The following is a 19,627-nucleotide window of genomic DNA, read 5'->3' on the forward strand; positions in this document are numbered from 1 at the left end:
ATATAAATTTCAAAAGAAGAAGGTGAGAGAGAGTGGCTAATATTGAGTCCGTCGTATGTAAATTCCTGGGTGTGGTAAAACCTGGAATTAGTAGTTTTTGTTCCCTTAAAAACCAAAAAATCTCCTAGCAAATGCATTTCTTACTACCAAAAGTTGTGTTTATTTCTGTTAAATGCAATCCCTGCCGTATAAACCAGACAAATCTTACGTTAGCCTCTATTAAACTATGTAATATCACGTAATTTCTGAGCGGTTGCGCCTCAAATTTTCAAAATCGTTTCGGTCGTATAACCAAGTTATTTAACTTATTTATTTATTTAAATTTATTTATTTACCTGTAGTTAGTCTAAAAAATGAAACTACTCCAAAACGTGTACCCACAAATGCAACTTTAAAAAACTTTGGGCCACTCTATAGGTATCCACATTCATTTAGCAGGGCTCTTCATCCGCCATAAAGCGAGTATGCACTTGTGACCGTGGACTCGAAAATCGCGATAAGACGCGGATCGAAAGTTTCACGCAAGAGGAACGCAAGGACAACCGAGTGCGTTGCCAGCCCTCGATTTTTACCATTGATGTCACACAGAGCGCGACGATCGCTACACCTCGGCCTCTTTTTACGCCTCGGCCCCATTTTACTCGAAACACGCGTAGCAGCGTGGCGCGGAAAGAGTAGTAGGACGAGGCGACACGGCTTGATGATGGCGGAAAGTGAAATATTCGACGCTGACCCGTGTGACGTGAGTCGGAGCTGGAGGAAGAGAGATGGCAGAGAAAAAACGCGGCGAACGTCATGCGATGGGACCACCGTGCGTGGAAAAAATTTAACCGCTCGCGGAATAGCTGCTATCAGCGTCGGACAGTCATCACCAGTGTGATTATCTGGTAGTATAGATGGTAAAAGCACGTTAATTCGCAAAGTAACCACGATGAATTACAACTATACAGGGAATAAATAGGCGCCTTTAGACAGTCTGTAATGAAGAGCATCATATAAGTGTAATTTTTAACTCTGTTTTGTCAGAGACGTAGCTTTGTAAATGAATGAAACTGTACGTATGTGGTGCTAACCTACTGAATGATTAGGAATGACTTCAAATACTAAGCCTTTTGCGTATTCTGCTTTACCCGGCTTTTTTCTTGAATTTTGAAAATCCTTTCTGCATCTAATACGCCAGGGAATCCTATGATCATACGTCAGGGTACGAGTAGTATAATTGGATAGTAATTAGGAGCAGGAGAGAGTGAGTAGCGATGGCGCTGAACCACAGGTTAGGTTTAGACCGTCCGAGAGGACAACGCGACTCGGTCACGAAGGGTTCGGAGCACATCCCAACGGGAATGAGATAAAGGCGAGGATTTGTCTGGGGGGTGGTAGGGAATGGCGGTAAAAACGTGGAAAAGCGAGCGTCGCAGCAGCGCTCCGTGGCGAGCGGTTTGCGGAATAATCGCCGGTTGGGAAGCGTGCTCGTTTGTAGGGAACGTGGGCCGAGAGTGAGTAGAGAGAGAGAGAGGCGATGTGATAGGTCTAGCGAATGAGAGAGGAATAGGAGTGTCGGGAGAGGAGCATTCCACTGTCTGCAGCGGCATCGCGCATTTGTTTTGGGGTCCTCAATTGCGGGATCGTGCCTCTCGACCTCCCTGGGGGGTCTCGATAAGGGATTCTCCGCGCTGGAGAAAAAAAAGGGTTGGGAAGAAGGAAGGGTGTCCCTCTGACACCCACTATCCTCATTCCTGTCTGACGTACACTTGTATCTCTTTTTCCCGCGGAGCTGATAGTGTTTCCCATTCATTCACAGCTCCGATTTTGGCGGTTCTCCTGCCGACGCTCTAAAGCTCTGCTCTTTAGGGTGCTGTAGTTATTAAAGTTACTGAGGCATGCGAGATATAGTGAAATGATATTCCGATTAATAAATAAGAGAGATGTCAATTTTCTTATGAGAGGGAAATGAATGAAATCTGTGTACTTGGTTCGTATGAACTTACTTACGCAGGAGGATGAAGATAAATAATATTAATGATTTAATTTACTTTTCTTGAGGGAGAAACTCTTAACGAGAACGAATCACTCCATCCCTATCGATTGTAATTTGTCATTTTTCTCGAAGAATTAATCGTTCAAAATTATTATCGCCAATGAATAAGGCAGGCGAGATGTAGTGGAAAGAATACATATTGGTTGAAGAAAATATGATAGCACTTTTTCCTCAAGTTTTACCATGGTACTATGCATTTCATCCACAAGGCCATCATCAGGCATATTATAACTGAACCTATAGGAACCTGTATGTATATGCCTGATGATGAACTAGCGGTTGAAACGCCTAGTACCAAAGTAAAACTTGTGAAAAAAAGTGCTATTCTGTTTTCTTCGACCAATAAGACCGCTATTTTATAATTTCCAGGGCATTGATCTCAATCAATATTTGACTCTCTATTTTCAAGTATGGGATGGTGAGACATGTTAAAGAGGATCTACTTTATATACCCTGGATATTTTACAGTGTAATAATGAGTTAATACTGAGATATTATTTGCGAAATAGACTTGTAGTGCAGGAGCGATTCATTCTCCTAACCTTATGAGGGCTTTGCAGTCCCATGCTGTCAGAATTAGACAAGGGCGAAAGTCAGTCGAGCTTCCAGAAATACGAAGCTCATCCTCTAGAAATCACAGGATCACGTACGGCTACTACTTTTGGATATTTATTTTAGAATTTGAGTTTGTGAAAAATGTTAACAACGATCTTAATATATGCAAGATATTTTAAGATATTTACATGATTATAGAATTAGTTGTGATTCGCGAAATATTCTGCTAGAGCAGGAGCATTGGGTCTTCTTAAGCCTACAAGGGCTTTGAAGTCCCATACTGTCACAATTAGACAAGGGCGAAAGTCATTCAAGCTTCCGGAAATATAAGGCCCAAGCTTTAGACGTCACACGATCACGGACGGCTACTGCTTTGATATATCTACTTTCAAATATGAGGTGGTAAAATGTTAACAGCGATCAGATTTATGCATCCAGGATTTGTAAGATGTTTTTAATGACCATGAGAATAAACTAAAATCGTTAACTTCCACAAAATATTGTGTGGAAGTTTACCATTTTAGTTTATTCTCATGTAGATCAAACATTTCCACTAGATATCGCCGGACACTGTTAATTTTGTTTTTTATGTGTTTTAAATTACTAATAAATCATGAAATGCTCTGGTTTGATCATGAGCACTGCATCCTCTTAATCCTTTCTAACCCAGAGCCACTTTTGGGAGAATTCAAATTTCAAGATTTTTCATTATGAAAAATTGAAAATTTTGCATTCAATCATAATTATCGTGGCAGCTGAATATTTCGTAATTACAATTAACAACATAAAATAATACGTAGTTTACATATTTCCCAAACAGAGCATATAATATATAAATTTTTGATGCTGCTTAGAAACAACATTGGGTTATAATGGGTTAACCCTATACACTAAGCTATGGGCTATGCAGTCCCATGACGTCAGATTTAGACAAGGGCGAAAGTCCTTCCAGCTTCCAGAAATGCGAGGCCCATGCTTTAGGTGTCACAGGATCACGGACGGCTACTGCTTTGACTCCCTCGCCCTCCCGACACGCTCGACCACGAGGGTAACATCAAAACCCGCGCGAGCACCAGGCCGTGATTAATCGGCCATCCAACAAGGCCCTTGACGATCGCGCGCCGAGATCAACAAGGAGACGGACCTAATAAGCAAAGGATTGGCCTCCCCTCACGCGGCCGCCGCACCAGATCGACCGAAGATGGGGGAAAATGAGATGGGATGGATTGGAATGGGCGGGGCCGCTGAGCGAGAGTAGATGGAGTTGGGAAGGCGTGAGGGCGAAACAGATGAAGAGCGGAAATGAAAGGGATTTTCATCGCCGCAAGTAAGGGAAGTGCATAGAGGAGGCCCCAGTTTGGCCCGCTGAAGCTTGACTTCTGGTGTGTAACGTCGTGCCTTGTCAAAATCCAATTTTATTCATTTAATTTACCTACATCTATTTAATTTCGCTCGTTATTTGGGTTTAGATTTAATTTATTTATATGTAAATATATGTTTTTCTAGGTTTGATGTTTTAAATAGTTTATTTTTGATAATTGTAGGAAGTAAGGAAATAAAACTTTGTAAGGTTCACTGTTATTTAATTATGGGCACGACCCGGGTTTCGTAACTTGGTTACATCGTCAGGTGACTGATCTTGCATGCATCATACATTTATACACAAAGTACACAAGTGACAGTGAGAGGAATAGGATAGGAAAGGTAAAGGACTGGTTGAAAGGGCGGGGGTGAGGGTTAAACACGGAATGGAATAGTGTTATTGTTAAAAAGAAATTTTAAGAGAGAAAACGTGTAATAATGAGGGGAAATGCCAAATTGAGATTTGGCGTAACCCAGATTTAAGTAGGAGACGGGAAAACTTAGTTGGCCACATAGTGAGGCATGATGGCCTGATGAAAGCAATCGTAGAGGGACAGGTGGACGAGAAGAAGGGCAAGGGACGGCCCCAAATAAGCTACATAGGACAGGTCATAAATTATGTAAAACAGAAGAAATACGTCACTATGAAAAGGCTAGCGAATAGGAGAGAGGAATGGAGGGTTGCGTCAAATAATGGATTGTTGACTAATTATGATGAGCACCGCATCTACTGTCCACGTAAACGAAGGCGTGAGTAAGGAGTAGATGAAGATCGGAAATGAAAGGTATAAAGGAATAAAATACAAATAAATCTGTGCGATTCGTCAAAAACTGGGTGTACAAAAAGCGTTACCCAGAAATTTGCGAATTAGGCTGGGAGCCGCTAGAGACTCGCAGGCTGCGCGCCAGGCTGGTTGGATTGCTTGAACAATGGAGACTAGATTTCTTTAGCAGCAACACGAAGAACATCATCTTAGAGACCCACTATACTTCCACTACCCACAGAAGCGATAAATTAAGAGAGATATTTTGTCGAACGGATAGATATGAGAAGTCGTTTTTAAACCGAACCATAAACGCCTTTAATAAATGCTTTTCGTAATTTTGCCTGAGCATTTGCTTTTTATATGTAGACGGCTGGTGTTCTAACATCCCCTGCCGCAAACCTTTTTAGGGGGTTGGCGGGGTAGTATGTAGATGTAGATGAAATTCTCCGCGGCACGGCTCTGGCGAAGAGGAGTGGGAGGAAAGCGCAGGAGATACACGATCATACACGATCAGGCGGCTGCTGACGCACTAACTCGCCTGCACGCGTTACCTAGCTACACCAGCCCACGCGACCGACCTCAAACGCAATTCCCTGCTGCCATGCTCGACACCCTCGTGGACGTACGGTGGTGGGGGCGGATGGATCGTTAGTAAACTCACTCTCCGCTGCCCAGGACGCTCGCACAACTCTACCAACTCATTTCCATCTCCCTCCCCGACGAACTTAGGTACAGTCACACTCTTTCTTTTTGTATCTTGTAGCAAAAAAGCATCGGTACTGTTTAAAAAAAATTGAAAGTAGACCTGCGTCAAACCAATCTCATGATTGTTGTTCTGTAATGATGATGATTTACCCTATGGGATGATAGCGCGGGAATTTTTCTCGGTGAATATTTTAAAAACCACCACTCTCGATCTCCCATCGAACTACAACATCACTTATCAAGTCACATCTGTAGAAATAGGATACCGGAGTAATTATACTCTTATCGAAGAATGTAAAAGTACGTAAATTTGATAAAGTAAAGTGATACAAGATATGGATGCTCGTGGATGTGTATTTGTTAAAATGTTAAAACTTACTCCGATGTAAAAGGCTAAACTGTGCTGTTTTTGGTGGCATGTAAATTATTTTTAAATATGAAAGTAGATCTGCGTCAAACCAATCTCATAATTGTTATTCTGTAATGACGGTGATTTGCTCTATGTAATGATAGCGTGGGAATTTTTCTCGGTGAATATTTTAAAAAAATTGTCTACACTTGAGTATTAAAGAATTTGCGGTAAGAGCCCGAGACGATTTAACACCTCCCATGAGAGATTAAATAAATGCGAGTTGGATACAAAGTATATTTTTAATAAAGAAGAGTGAATTACTCTCATGAACAATACTGTTTTCAATAAAAATTAAATAAAGACTCCTTTCAAAGATATGCGTGGAGATTTCAAGTTCTTTTGTAATCTTTAAATCGCTTAAATCTTATAGCGAAATGAAATACTGTGTTAAAGGCATTACAGGATACTGGGTAACAATTTTTAACTTATTATCTGTTGTCTTCAACTTTTTGTGCTGTTTTAAGTGAATATAGGCACTCTTATATGAAAACTGTTGTTCGTTTTCTTTTACCACGTCAAGTTTTTCCACTATTCCAAGTGTAATCTTAACAATACTCCGCTTGATAGAGCGTCGGTCACAGGAGGCATCATTGCTCTCCAATTGGCTTCCATTAACCTAATGCGACTATTGCCGGGTAACTGACGCCTTAGGAGGCCGGCGACAGGTATGTAGTTGTATAGTTATGCAGGAGATATTATATTGAGACGCAGGCACTTAATCCGAAATTTCCTCAATTGGGAGCTTAAATATTGAGCGGGTTGCATACTCTGATATTTTGTTGCCCATTCATTTGCATCGGTATCCCTGTGAATAGATCACCTACAAATTTCGATTGAATAATGCTGAAAGTTGAATTCATCGTTGGTCATTGACAGGCATTATAAAATAAATTTAACAATATCAAAAAGTGGAGGGTCAGAGTACAGGTGTTCCTGGGATAGGTCCTGACGTGGATATTTTTACATTGTTAGCAGTGTTTAGTTTGCATACGTATCTATGAACTGAAAAATATCCTAAGTATTAAATTTGTTTATTTCAATATGCAAAAATTCAAATGCGGCGTAACCGTTGCATAAAAATGTTAAAACAAAAATTTTATCTTTCCAGATAATAAATAGGGTTAGAGCAGCTTTTTCCGCAGCAACAGCTTAGCAACCTTTACCATACGGTTATATTTTTACAAGTACTTCGCTTAAAATTATTCAAAGACCGCTACAGTTTAACTCCTAGTACTGACTAGGTAAGCTACGTTTGCGTTCCTACAGTTAAAAGTAAAGATGCTTCATGATTAGTGAAACGTGAAAATAGCACTTTCATTTTAATTTTACAGCAATTTCAATTACAGTTTGTAGCTTATTGTAGCATCTATTTTTTTCTTTATATCCATAATGTATCACTAGTAGTTGACAACAAGTGGAATGAAACACATTCATTTGTATGAATATGGAATAGTTTAAATAATTATGGGGTATAACAGTAATAAATTAAGGAATAAGATATAAAGTAAATAATTAAAAATGATATTAGTAGCCTGAATGTCATTCAAACTAGTTGAACAACAACACTAAAAAAGTTTCAGCAATTTCTTCCGGTTGCGTCTGCCAGTCACAACTAGATTGTACTGGCTGAAAAACCTCTCTGCATCCACGATGCTAACTGGTGTTCAGATTGCATGGAGTGCAGAATTACCAAACTCAGTTTTTTCTTGGAAGATGGCAAGAAATATTTGCTTAACATCGCAGAAACTACAAGGGTTCTCTCTCAACCTCTCTGGTAGCTGCCGATGAAAATACATGTAACCATCTATGAAGCAGTCAGGCCCTACGCCCAGTGGCGTAGCTATAGGCGGGCTCGGCTCTAAATTTACGAATTTTGCCATCGCAAAGGCAAATTTGCGGTTTAAATATCATAAAACTCCAGTCATCGAGCCTATATCGCATTTATTCACGTGTATCGCATCAATATCGCATTTATCGCATATGCGATTTTCACGTATCACTATTCATGACATATAAGAAATAATTCTCTTATTATGCACATTATATCATGCTTTGTAATTCAGGTTCTATACCAACGAATTTTGGGTCATGCATGCAAAAATACTGATATTTCCCTCAACATGCCAAAATCTATATCTTGCTACTAATATAATTATTATTATACATAATTATGATAATTATTATATTAAACACAGATATTTCCCTTACATCTTGCAGGGTACCGAAACTCGTATTTCTAAATGGATTATTTGAATCCGAACCTTCGATTAAGGCACTGCAGGAACAAGTGACTTTGTATGTAGTCACGCGCACGGGTATAAAGTTAAATACACCATGAAGGATGAAGTTCGCCATGAAAATATATTTGACTTAGCCGGGATTCGAGCTTGTTCCTGCAGTGCCTTAATACGGGTGAATGAATGGAAAAATCAAGATTTTTTTTGCGATCCCTGACTTTACAAGCTCAGCACTCCAAGTGTTAGAATCCCATGCAGCCAACGGGCGCGCGCGCCACAGTTCCTCCTTGCGCACGGCCTCCCGCCGATATGTCCCTCCCTCCAAAACACCACGTCTTTCCCCATCCGCGTCTCAATTTCCCCACACTCGTATAACCCCACTTTCCAACCGCACACTTCCATCATACCGCACCTATCCATCCCCTCCACGCGCGGCGAAAAAACCTATCCCCTTCCACTCCCTCGCCCGAACTCCAATAATCCCATTCAACCACCCACACTCACAACCCCTGCCACACATCTTTTTCGGCACCTCCCCCATCCCACAGAGTAACCCTCGGGGCATGCAACCCCCCTCCCCCGCCCCCCCACAATATATCCCTCCCCTACTCTCTTTGCCCACTCTTCCCCGGGACATACCCTTTGTCTAGCTCCGCAGCACGTCCAAATCCAATCCGGTGTGATAAAAAAAGGAAGAAATTCTGGAGTGGGGCAAACCTGATTATTCGACGGAATTGGCTATTATGTGCAGTCTGTAATCGCATTCCGGATACCTCTGGGCCAAGGGGGGGAGGGGGGGGGTAAAGTGGGGGAAGTACAAGGGGAGGTACGGCTGTATTTGTGGAGGTGGGGAAGGAAAGAGTAGGCAGTTGCATCAAAAAGGGGGAAGTAAGCGTGAAAGTACACGGGCAGGTCCATGTGTGATGTAGTACATGTAAAATATGTACGTATTTACCAGATTCGCAGTCAGAATTCGATTCGGGGTAAATTGATTTGTATACGGGTACCCTATTTTGAGTTTTGTTGTCTATTTGCACGCTTAAAAACCATAAATTTTAGTGAATCAAATATAAATTTTTAAATCTAAAATGCTGAAAGTTTGATTCATCTTTTGGCTACTGGTAGAAATAATGAAAGATAGATTAAAAATAAATCCTAGTATGTTTCACATATTATTATTAAGAAAAATTATACCAATTTCACCTGTTTAGTACAATATCAAGAGATCAAGAAAAGGTATAAAACTTTCTTTTTGTTCTTTTACCTCTTGATAATGACCTGAAAAGGTCGAAACCGGTAATTTTTTAAAAATAAATACTGTGTGGAATAAAAGAACGTTTACTTTTTAATCTATCATGTCACCATTCAACGAAGTGAACTCGTAAACCATTGATTCACATTATCACACGAGACTATATCGAAAATTGGAGCGCTGGAGGAAAGGTGCCCTGGGCTTGTGGTCTCCATGATATATGTATAGCGGGCAGTCGCCACAAGGGGAAAAAATCTTGGGTGGGTGGAAAGTCCCCAAAGCTCGGTGCCTGGTATGTCCGTAACCTTCCCTACATTTCCAGCTAAGTGCAAATATGGCTGGAATGCCAGATGCTGAAATTCGGTGACGAACCGTATCGGTTCGGATTGAAAGGTCAAATGTTTAATATGGCATATTAATCCCCGGATACAAATGATATATACCAGACGTCATAATTAATACGAATTTTTTTGGTTTTCCCTGCGGATGAGTGCTTGATACTGCACTGGCGTTTCAGTGACGATAAGAGCGATGGTAGGCAGGGTCGTCGAAACGTCGGGGGCAGTGGCAACTACATACCCGGTGAAAAACCAGGTAAGTTATAAAGATCTAAGTTATAACTTATAAAAATTCGACAAGAAAACTAGAAAATGATGTAATTCCGCGAGTAAGCATACATTGCAATTTTTCAGCAAGTCACAATTTCTGTCCAACAATTCTCCTCAAAGAATTACACTCAACGATCGTGTCGTTCATTATATGATCGCCATCAAATTCCTCAGACTGATAACCATCGAATATTTGGGAAGGTAAACTCCCACATTCATAGTAGTAACTCTCACAGCTTCAAATCGAACTATGGTTTGGCTTGAGTGAATATAATCATAGCAAGGAAAGAGGTTTTCTTTAAATTGATTTGCAGTAGGTATAAATTCAAGCATATTTCTGAAAGATATTCATTAAAAAAGTTCTAACAACAATTGAGTTCACCACGGACTCGGAACATTCCAATGAATAATATTCATACAACTGCTCTCAAGATTACTCCGAAATAAATGAAGTGGAAATTCAAAATCTCCTCTATGAATGGAGAGTAAAGGAATTATATGTACATTGAAAGGTCACGATGAGGGTAATGAACCACGAATGAAAACCCCGATTACGCAGTTAGATCTCTAAAGAAAGCCAACAATGAACGTACTATCAGAGACAAATGTTGAATTCCCAGATGAATTTAACGATATTCCTGGAGAAGTAAGCGGGCAGAATCGAAGTAATAACATACATTACTCGTGAGTGCAGAAGTCCGCAGTATCCTTCATTCACGGGTGGAAAATTTTGGAGACCGGTACTTCTAAAACGTTTTCTTAGTAATTGATATTCAAGAGAACGGTTGAAGCTGACAAATCTCAATTTCCTGGAGTATAAGTTGACAGTTACTGTAACTTTTGACGCCAAAATAACAAAAGTATATTTAGAAAATAAAAATAATTCTCAAATTTTAAATAGCGGAACGAGTGAATTTTGAGTTCATGATTTTCTGCGATCGCAAACGGAGTAAAATTTCTGACATAATTATGGGTAAGAATATGTACCGAGGTCTGTAAATAATATGCAGGGAGGAAGGATTATCAGGACTAAATCAATTTATGAAAAATATCTCTCAGGGTGCAATGAACATTAAAAAAACATCAAAACGACAACCTCTAGGGTCAGAGAAATAGTTTTTGTTCCACCGATATTTTTCCACGGTTACGAATAGAAAAAATTTAATATTTTATTGGCCAAAAGTCTTTGTTGAATTCTTTGGCATAACAATTTAGTATATAAAACCATGAGAAAAGGCTACTCCATATACTGCAGATGTAAATAATTAAATTTCGATGTCGCAAATGCTACTTGACTTCCTGGAGGAGATATATATTACTGTAGATGCTAAGTTAAACAATGTTATAAGAAAAATTAATTCAATTTTGAGACACATATTTTAAAATCTTAGCTGTTTATTTTAAAAGCATTCTGCAATACTGTTCACATTATGTAAATATGAGGTGTATTAAAAATCTATCTACAATCGTCTCATGTAAGAGAATTCACAAAAACCAAATTTTCTAAAAATAAGAATTTAAATAAAAATTTAACATAAAAAGGTCTTGCCTTACGTGGCATTCGGGAATATAAGTTGAAGGAGAGAACCACTGGTCTGAAACATTAATACTCGTTATATTTCCCCATTCAATGGAGTTTTCAAAGGTTATTTATTCCGTGAATGATGATTTTTTCCGAGCGTGAATAACCAATTTATCGGTTTTGCAAGAAATGAAGTGACCTGGATATAACAAATATTTGGGCAAAGCTCCAATTTTGACTGCTCTAAGAAGAATGTGCATACCCTTCGCTCGAAATTATGGATACTCTCTTGAAACCATGTTACTAGAACTTTATGGTGGGGGAAAAACAGCTATGGAGTCTAAGGAAGCCTGCTTCGGCTAGTATTCCACATTTCCATACTGTTCGTACGAAATTTAGGCTATGAAGTGAAAAGAACTGCAACAGTGGCGTGGAGGAATGTAATCTGCTCATAAAGTAGCAAAAAAGAAGCACACATCCATAAATATAATCGGTCTCCAGATCGATTGTTGACGAGCTCATTTTGTGGAAATTCATCGATATTAGTTATGCAAACAGTTGTAGTAATTTTCCACATATTTTTATTCTCTCAACCGGTTTAAACTTTTTCACGTGATAATCAAGAGCTGTCTGAATAAAAAGCAGCAAGCCTGGTATATATATTGCTTGGAGGAGTTGGTGGAGTAAACTTTATAAGTAGAAATGGAGGGAGGTTTAAGTTGGGTACTCATTTACGTGTCAGAGGTCTAGTTAGGGTCATCGGACAAGGTTTTTAAAGGGGGGGGGACTCTCACCCTAAGGACAGATGAGTTAATCATCGGCATTTACCACACCTTCTTCAAACATCTTAGAATACACTCCTATTTCAAAATTTCCCATCAAATCCAGTTTTTGACATTTGTCAAATTCATGTAAAATTTTCAACTTAAAATCAGATGGATTGTCACAAGTATAACCATATAAACGTTTTGCAAAAATAATATTGTCGTCATAGTTTAAAAATGATTTTCTACGTTCATCGAATCTTAAATAAAATGTCCTCCTAGTCTGGCCAACACTACAACAAGAATTTGTGCTACATCTTAGACAATGAAAACCACATTTTTCTGAAGAGAACCAACTGAAAAACTTGACGATTGGGTGATACGGAAACAGCCTGACGTTAATACGTCAGCGATCACTCTGGCAAAATCATCGATTTCAGACCAAAACTCGTCACGGATTTCGAGAATCTCATAATCTCATTTGCGGAGCTCGCATGGCGAGTTCTTCCACAGACCACTTCGAGCCTACTATGAGCTAGAAATGTCCATCCACTTCAAAGGATGTATTTGGTTGGAGACGCGACTGATGCAGGATCCTTTGCAATCCGAATCTCTTCATATGTGGGACTGGGGTTGGGAAGCTGTGGAGGACGATGCCAACAGTATTGGTCAATTGGTATATCGGTGCAAGAGTATAGGACTGTACTACATCGGTAGTTCGAAAATGCAAACCAATAGTATGAAATCCAAGTACCACCGATAATAAGACTTTTTATGTGGCAGGTATTGTCAATTTTCTAATAGCATCTCAGCTTTTTGTATCATTAATTATCTATTCTTATAATTGGTCCCTAAAGAATATACCTTTTTCACAACATAGCCTGTAACTCAAAGAAAAATTATATACATTGAAAGTAATTCTTTGAAGCTTGCTATAACTTAATCTACTAATTAGTTCATTTTTGAAACCGGTTAAGAAAAGCCCACTGACGGAAAAATATGGGTGTCTAATGGAAATTCAATATATACGCATACTGTCTGAAAATTATATTCAATTATCATTAATGTAAACAGGAAATGGAATTGTATAGATTATTTTTACTGTACTTCATCCCAAATTATGCGTTGTCTTAATATTTATCCTTTCTATAAAAGTCAAACGTGGAAATGGAGCAAAAATATATGTGACCTCAGTACCACCAATTGTGGCTATATGGCTACGGATGATTCTGAAGAAAGTCATTGATGTATCAGCGTAATATTTTACTGGATAGCCAAGGACGACCTTAGAAGCAAAGTACCAAAATATATTCACAATCACTAGCAGAAAGTTTTCTAGGCGGAAATGTATCAAACGGTAAATTTTTAGTAATGTTGTATTTGCTTTCTTCACTTCTACTTAATGACGTGAATTGGATCTTCAACCACCTCAATGCCAACCTTAATGGTTCATTTAAATGGTAAATTTCGGCGCATTTTCTAGTTGCTTTCTTTCACTCTACCCAGCGTCGCGTCGTCCGGACACCCTCGTTTCTACAAACAAATAAATCCTTAGGCCCCCTTTTCATTCCAAAACTCTCCGAACCTCCTCTATCCCCGCGATGCCAGTCACCATATCATCCCTCCTTCACGCTCGCAGCCCTAACAAACCGCACACATTTCCGCACCCCCTCACGCGTCAATATCTCCCAATCCACGCCTCCCCTCCCACACACTGAGGGAAGGGTGGAGAGACAGCATCGGACAAAATCCTCTCCCCCTCCGCTCTGGCATCCCTGCCAGCCTTTAAACCGGCCCCTCCCCTTTAAATACATTTCAAAACCCCTCAATGACGCCATTGCGAACACCAGTGCCAAAACTGAGAGAGGGTTCTATCCTCCCGCCCGCAAATGCTCTATCATTTCCACCCTCGGTAAAGAGTCCAAGGAAACCCCTACCTAACTCTACCACCCCCCCCCTCCATTCACCTTCGGTACTCTTGCCCCAGTAAAATAAAAAATCACCCCCTTCTCCCCTTCATACACCCTTTCGCCTCCCTCCCCGTCATTCATATCATAATTCTATTACATTTTCAAATGGTGGCCTCCGTCGTCCGTAATTGGGATAGCGCCCGCGTTCATGGGTAGTGTATCTTTGTGTGTGCGTGCGCCGTGTCTTTTCATATGTGGGGCGGTTTGTGAGGCAGCGTAGGGCGAGGTGATGGTTGGTTGGCGTTGGTACATTGGTGAGGAGAAGAACTGCATTCATGGAAAGCGCACATCATACGCACGTGCCGGCCTCGGTGGCGGCGGGATAAAGTCCTCGTCTGCCAAACAAGAGGTCGCAGGTTTGAGTCCTACCTGGTTAGGTTTCCCCTATCCAGGGCACGGTTGTTCATTTACGTGTTAAATTTATTGAATATCACATTAAAAATGACCAATATAAGCTGTATTCGGTGATTTGGGAAAGAATTAAAATAAATAAATTATCTATTACTTTGCAGGTTACCGTGACAGTTCTACCGATGGTGACGCATACCTTTTTCGGATATGTTTTAAGGTATACAAAACAGTTTCGCGTCTATCGCATTTCTTAGCGTCCTCCAGTGAAGGATCCAGGAGGCACACTCCCGTCTAATCTTCCACGGGCGCTATTGGGATGACTGGAAAAACTGCTAACTATTTCTTACAAAATACATTGACGTATTTCAAATAATTTATCCATCATAATCGCTCATCAAATAATATAAAATTCTCTTAAGTAATGAAAGTAAGATATCGTACATGGAATAAGATACTTTAAAATATAATCTTCCCTCTTGGTATCATTTAGGAATTCCTCACATTTAATCGCAAGTAAGTACACTAAACGCAGTTATTATTATCACGCATGCTTGTCTGAGCAAATAAAACTATTTTTGGTAAAAAAAGTATTATGCCGTGGACAGGCTCGAAAAAAATATACTGTTTATTTTTAACAAATTACGCTGACGCATTTCGAATATTTAACGCACCATCAAATGCAATGTAACTCTCGTAAAGAAAGAAAATAAGATATTTTATGTGGAAAAAGATATTTAAGAATAAAATCTTCCCTTATTTTATCATTAAGAATTATTACTCATGTTTGATGAGATAAAGAATGCATAATAAAAAATAAAGAAGGTAAAAATGTAAGAAAGTACAATTAATGCAGTTATTATTGAAATCGTCGCCTGTTCGCCAAAGAAATTAAAATATTATAATATAAAGTATATTGCTCTGGACTGGCTCAAGGAAAACGTATAATGTGTTCCATTCTATGTATCTACGTCATATTAAACAGTCGTTTTCGGAAAATGGTTTTGTCATCCGCTTCACTTCTACTCAAAGACAAAAATTAATCTTCAGCCACTTGAATGTAGACTTGAAGAAGAAATCTCGAAAGCTTTAGAAACGCGTTGCCCTTTATGACCTTATAATGCCAAGTATGACCTAAATGATCAAATAATTCCAAAGAGTATGCACTTTTTCATAACTGGTGGCTATCAACATTAGCATTCCACATTCTCGTAAAGTAAGAATTTCCTTTTTACCGGTAAGCTTTTTTTTAAAGTCCTTTGACTAGTGAAACTTGTTTGCATACGTTTGGCCAATAATTACAACATTTTTACCATTTTCAGGTTTAAATATAAATTTAATGATATCCAATAAATGTAAATGTGAAGTTATGAAACATACTAGACCCAATATAACGACAGGTACTATAAAGAGGTTGTCAACACGTGGAAAGTGGCAAAGCATGAGTTCCCCGGCCTACACTTCAAATAATCCCCCACCTAAGGGTTATAAATTTGCCTACAGATAAAAAAATGTCAAAAATTGATCATCCATACAGAGCGTAATAAAAATTAATTTTTATATGATATAAGGTGATAAATACATATTTAATCATTTCACATAAAATCAAATTTTTTTACCACGACAATACAAGTTATTTTTAAAATCGCTTCGAGATAAAATGCCCTGGCTGCATTATTTTTCATATTCTTATTGTTTTCAAACACTGCGTTGCATCATGACCTATCACATAACCTTACTTCTACTTGATAATCGATAACTCGTAATACCATTACCTTCTCCCCCTTCAACCGCTATCCAACGTGACCTCACTTCGTCCCCGTTTTAATTCGGATGTTCCGATTTCGGTACATTCCTTCCTCGTATTAATATTTTGTTTCCTATTATGAAAATCCTTTATACCATAAATATATGTATTATATATACTTTTTATGATGTTTCATGGAGTTTAGGTGTAGGCTCGGAAAATATACTGTTTATTTTTAACAAATTACGCTGATGCATTTCGAATATTTAACGCACCATCAAATACTATGTAACTCTCGTAAAGAAAGAAAATAAGATATTTTCTTAAACTCCATGAAACATCATAAAAAGTTATTAAACAAGGTCAAGAATAGAAGAGGAAAAGCAGTAATACCTAATACTAATTATCTAATCAATCAAGGAAAAATATATATAGTAAAATACCTTTACATAAAAAGCATCAACACAGATATATATGCACAATCATCATAACTCATAGAAACTGAGGAACTATGTCATGCTCTAAAATTTGTTAGAAAGAAAATCGGAAAGTTTGAAAAAAATGAATAAAATTCTATTTTAATACTTCATATTAAGGGTAACGTATAATTTTACCATATTTATTTCGTAGTGTTTGTTATTTTATACTATCATTTCTTTGTTTCTGATCTATTTCCTCCGCGGATATAAAAGGAATATATTTTAGCTGTTCTTAAAAGTTGAATTCGTTTATATTAAAGAAGTGCACGAAGGAAGGTGAGGCTATCAGATTGCATCTTAATTACTCCATGGAAACTTAAATTAATAGGTGGAATACTTGAATAATAATAGACCTTTGTGCAAGTAAACGCTATATTTCCTATGGTGATTTTAGTCTCATGAGTGACACCGTATTTTCCGTGGATTTTAACGCCTCCCCAATCCTATTTATACATTGCCCAGATTCGACCATGACCGATCCCACATTTTTCACCCAAAAAACCAACCTGCGTCCTGATGCGATACAAACTCCCTCTTTGCCTTCCCTTTCATATTTATTTTTTTTAGCATGCACGAGCTCCCTCAAAAAACCTCACCCCAATACACATTTCAGAACTTTTTCCCACCATGCCGTGGGAAAACTCCGGTGGAATCAACGGCACCAAAGGAGCACACATACTGACACATATGACCCGCACATAGCAAACTAACTAGAAGTGTAAAAGATAGATTCAAAAATAAATTTTGCTATATTCCACACAGAATTTATGAAAAACACTGACGGTTTCGACTAATTCAGGTACATTTTCAAGAGGCTTCTTTTGCCTCTTGATAATGACGTGAGAAGGTCGAAGCCGGTTGTGTTTTTAATAAATACTGTTTGGAATCTAACAGTTTATTTTTGAATCCACCATTCCACGAAGTGAACTAGCGAACCATCGATTCGATAATAGTGTTAAAGGTGCTAAGATTGGCCATCCGTAATTGATAAATTTTACCTTCTTCCGTAATGTGCACAAAACTGTCCTCACCGCGAGTATCGATACCACACAAATGGCCGCAGAGCTATAAACTATTTGAAACCAATTAAAGGCATTTAAGAGGTCGAATACGTCAAAATACCGTTCCCTAGAACAGTATAACCACCTTAATGAAGCAGAGCAATGGAGTAAAACGGTTCTGCATCATCAAATCGATTGAATATGTTCGTAATCGTAAACATCCTAAATCGTTAGGCTTAAAAAAGTAGAGAATCCGATGGATCCATAAAAAGCAAACAAATATGTGCCAAGAAATCACTTCAGGATAATTGCGACGAATTAAATATTAAAGTTACTTACAACAACCACGTCATTCAATTTAGGGACAGAGTCGGAGTAATTCGCAACCTCTTCCATGTAAACCTACCTTAGGTTATGAAATAAATGGTTGGCGAGTTCACTTGGTGACATAGTAGATTAAAAAGTAAACTTTTTTGTATCCCACAGAGTATTTATTGCAAAAAAGTTTCACCTTTTCATTATGACGTGAAAAGGTCTTAACCAATTGATTTTTTTTAAGATGAAAACTGTACGGAATACAAAAAAGTTCACTTCTTAATCTATCTACTTCAGCAGGTAGAATAGCTTTAGAAATGGAGCAAAAATGTTAAATATGACATGAAAAAAAAGCATTTAAGTTGTGTATGTGTGTAAAAAGTTGTATGTATATCTTATGATAGCATCCGTCCGCGAAAACCAAAAGGGCGACTGCGCAGAGTAGTCACCGAACTCATCTGCGTGGAGAGTTTCGTAGTTGGAGCGGGTGGAATGGTTAGGGCGCTGGGGGGGAGGTAGCGAATGGGGGTGTACTCCGGGAGTAGTAGGGGGAGGGGGTGTCGGGGCGGCAGACGCGGAGTCCGTAAATCTCATTTTCAACGCGGACGCCTCGCTGTCTCACCAAACTCCCTCCCTCTCCCCTCTCCGAAAGGCGAAAGCGAATCTGCGATTCCCGTGCCCACGACACGGAATGATTCCTGTCACTCCGATGAGCTTCTGCCACCCAACCCAACAGCTCTGCCGCCTATGGAAAAAAAGCCAACTCTCCCCACAACATACACACCGCACCCTATCTCGAACTAACCAAGCCACGTTTCCTCGTTGGATGCAGCATCTGTAGCCTGCGACACACACCCTTCGCACGACAAGACCGCTTCCAAAAGATATCAAAGATAATTTCGTGGTATTGTATAATGATTCGACATGCGGCGTTTCCAGATTATTACGACGTGGAGTAAACTGTAAGTACAAATAAATAAAGGCTTTCACAATAATAAGAGTGGATTTCTTTTTTATAATCGAATTGGGATTAGAAAGCGTTGATAAAAACTCTTTCCCAACGGTTAACAGATACTTTACGTACCTGTTAGCCGTACTCACATTTTACTACATACATAAAATATAATTGAATTATTTATTTTCAGAAAGAATAAACGCGTGCAATTATGTGAATTCATAAAAAAATAACTATGATTTTCGTTGATTAAATGTGTCAATTATGGGAAAATTCCGGATGCTAAGATACGTGTAAGATAACTTTCAGATTATTTTGACACTTTAAGGTTCCGTTGAAGGATAATTAATACCACATCGAAGACGAAAAGTAAATAATGCTGTGAAATTAAATGGCTGGTTGATATAAATAACATAGTTTAGCAGCGTACTCACCTACCAGGAATCCATGTAAGTCCTTTTGAAAGACAGTGCCTCTTCACAGCCGCGATGCATCCCTGAAGGATGGAAAATAAAGTCAACTTCATTTATTTAACTTGTATTTTCTAAAAATTAAAAGCTATGAATTACTAATAATCTCACAATAGATGA

The 19,627-nt window shown here is 38.8% G+C and overlaps 1 long non-coding RNA gene across 1 annotated transcript in view; it reads right to left on the reverse strand.

Annotated features, from left to right (window-relative positions):
• The window catches only part of LOC124161020, a 570,739-nt gene that overhangs the window by 375,362 nt on the left and 175,750 nt on the right, over nucleotides 1-19,627 (reverse strand). The window contains exon 5 of the long non-coding RNA XR_006865300.1: nucleotides 19,472-19,533. This is a non-coding gene — a long non-coding RNA (uncharacterized LOC124161020). The remainder of the gene's footprint in view (nucleotides 1-19,471; nucleotides 19,534-19,627) is intronic.

The sequence above is a fragment of the Ischnura elegans genome, chromosome 6, assembly GCF_921293095.1.
Source record: "Ischnura elegans chromosome 6, ioIscEleg1.1, whole genome shotgun sequence".
Taxonomy (NCBI): domain Eukaryota; kingdom Metazoa; phylum Arthropoda; class Insecta; order Odonata; family Coenagrionidae; genus Ischnura; species Ischnura elegans.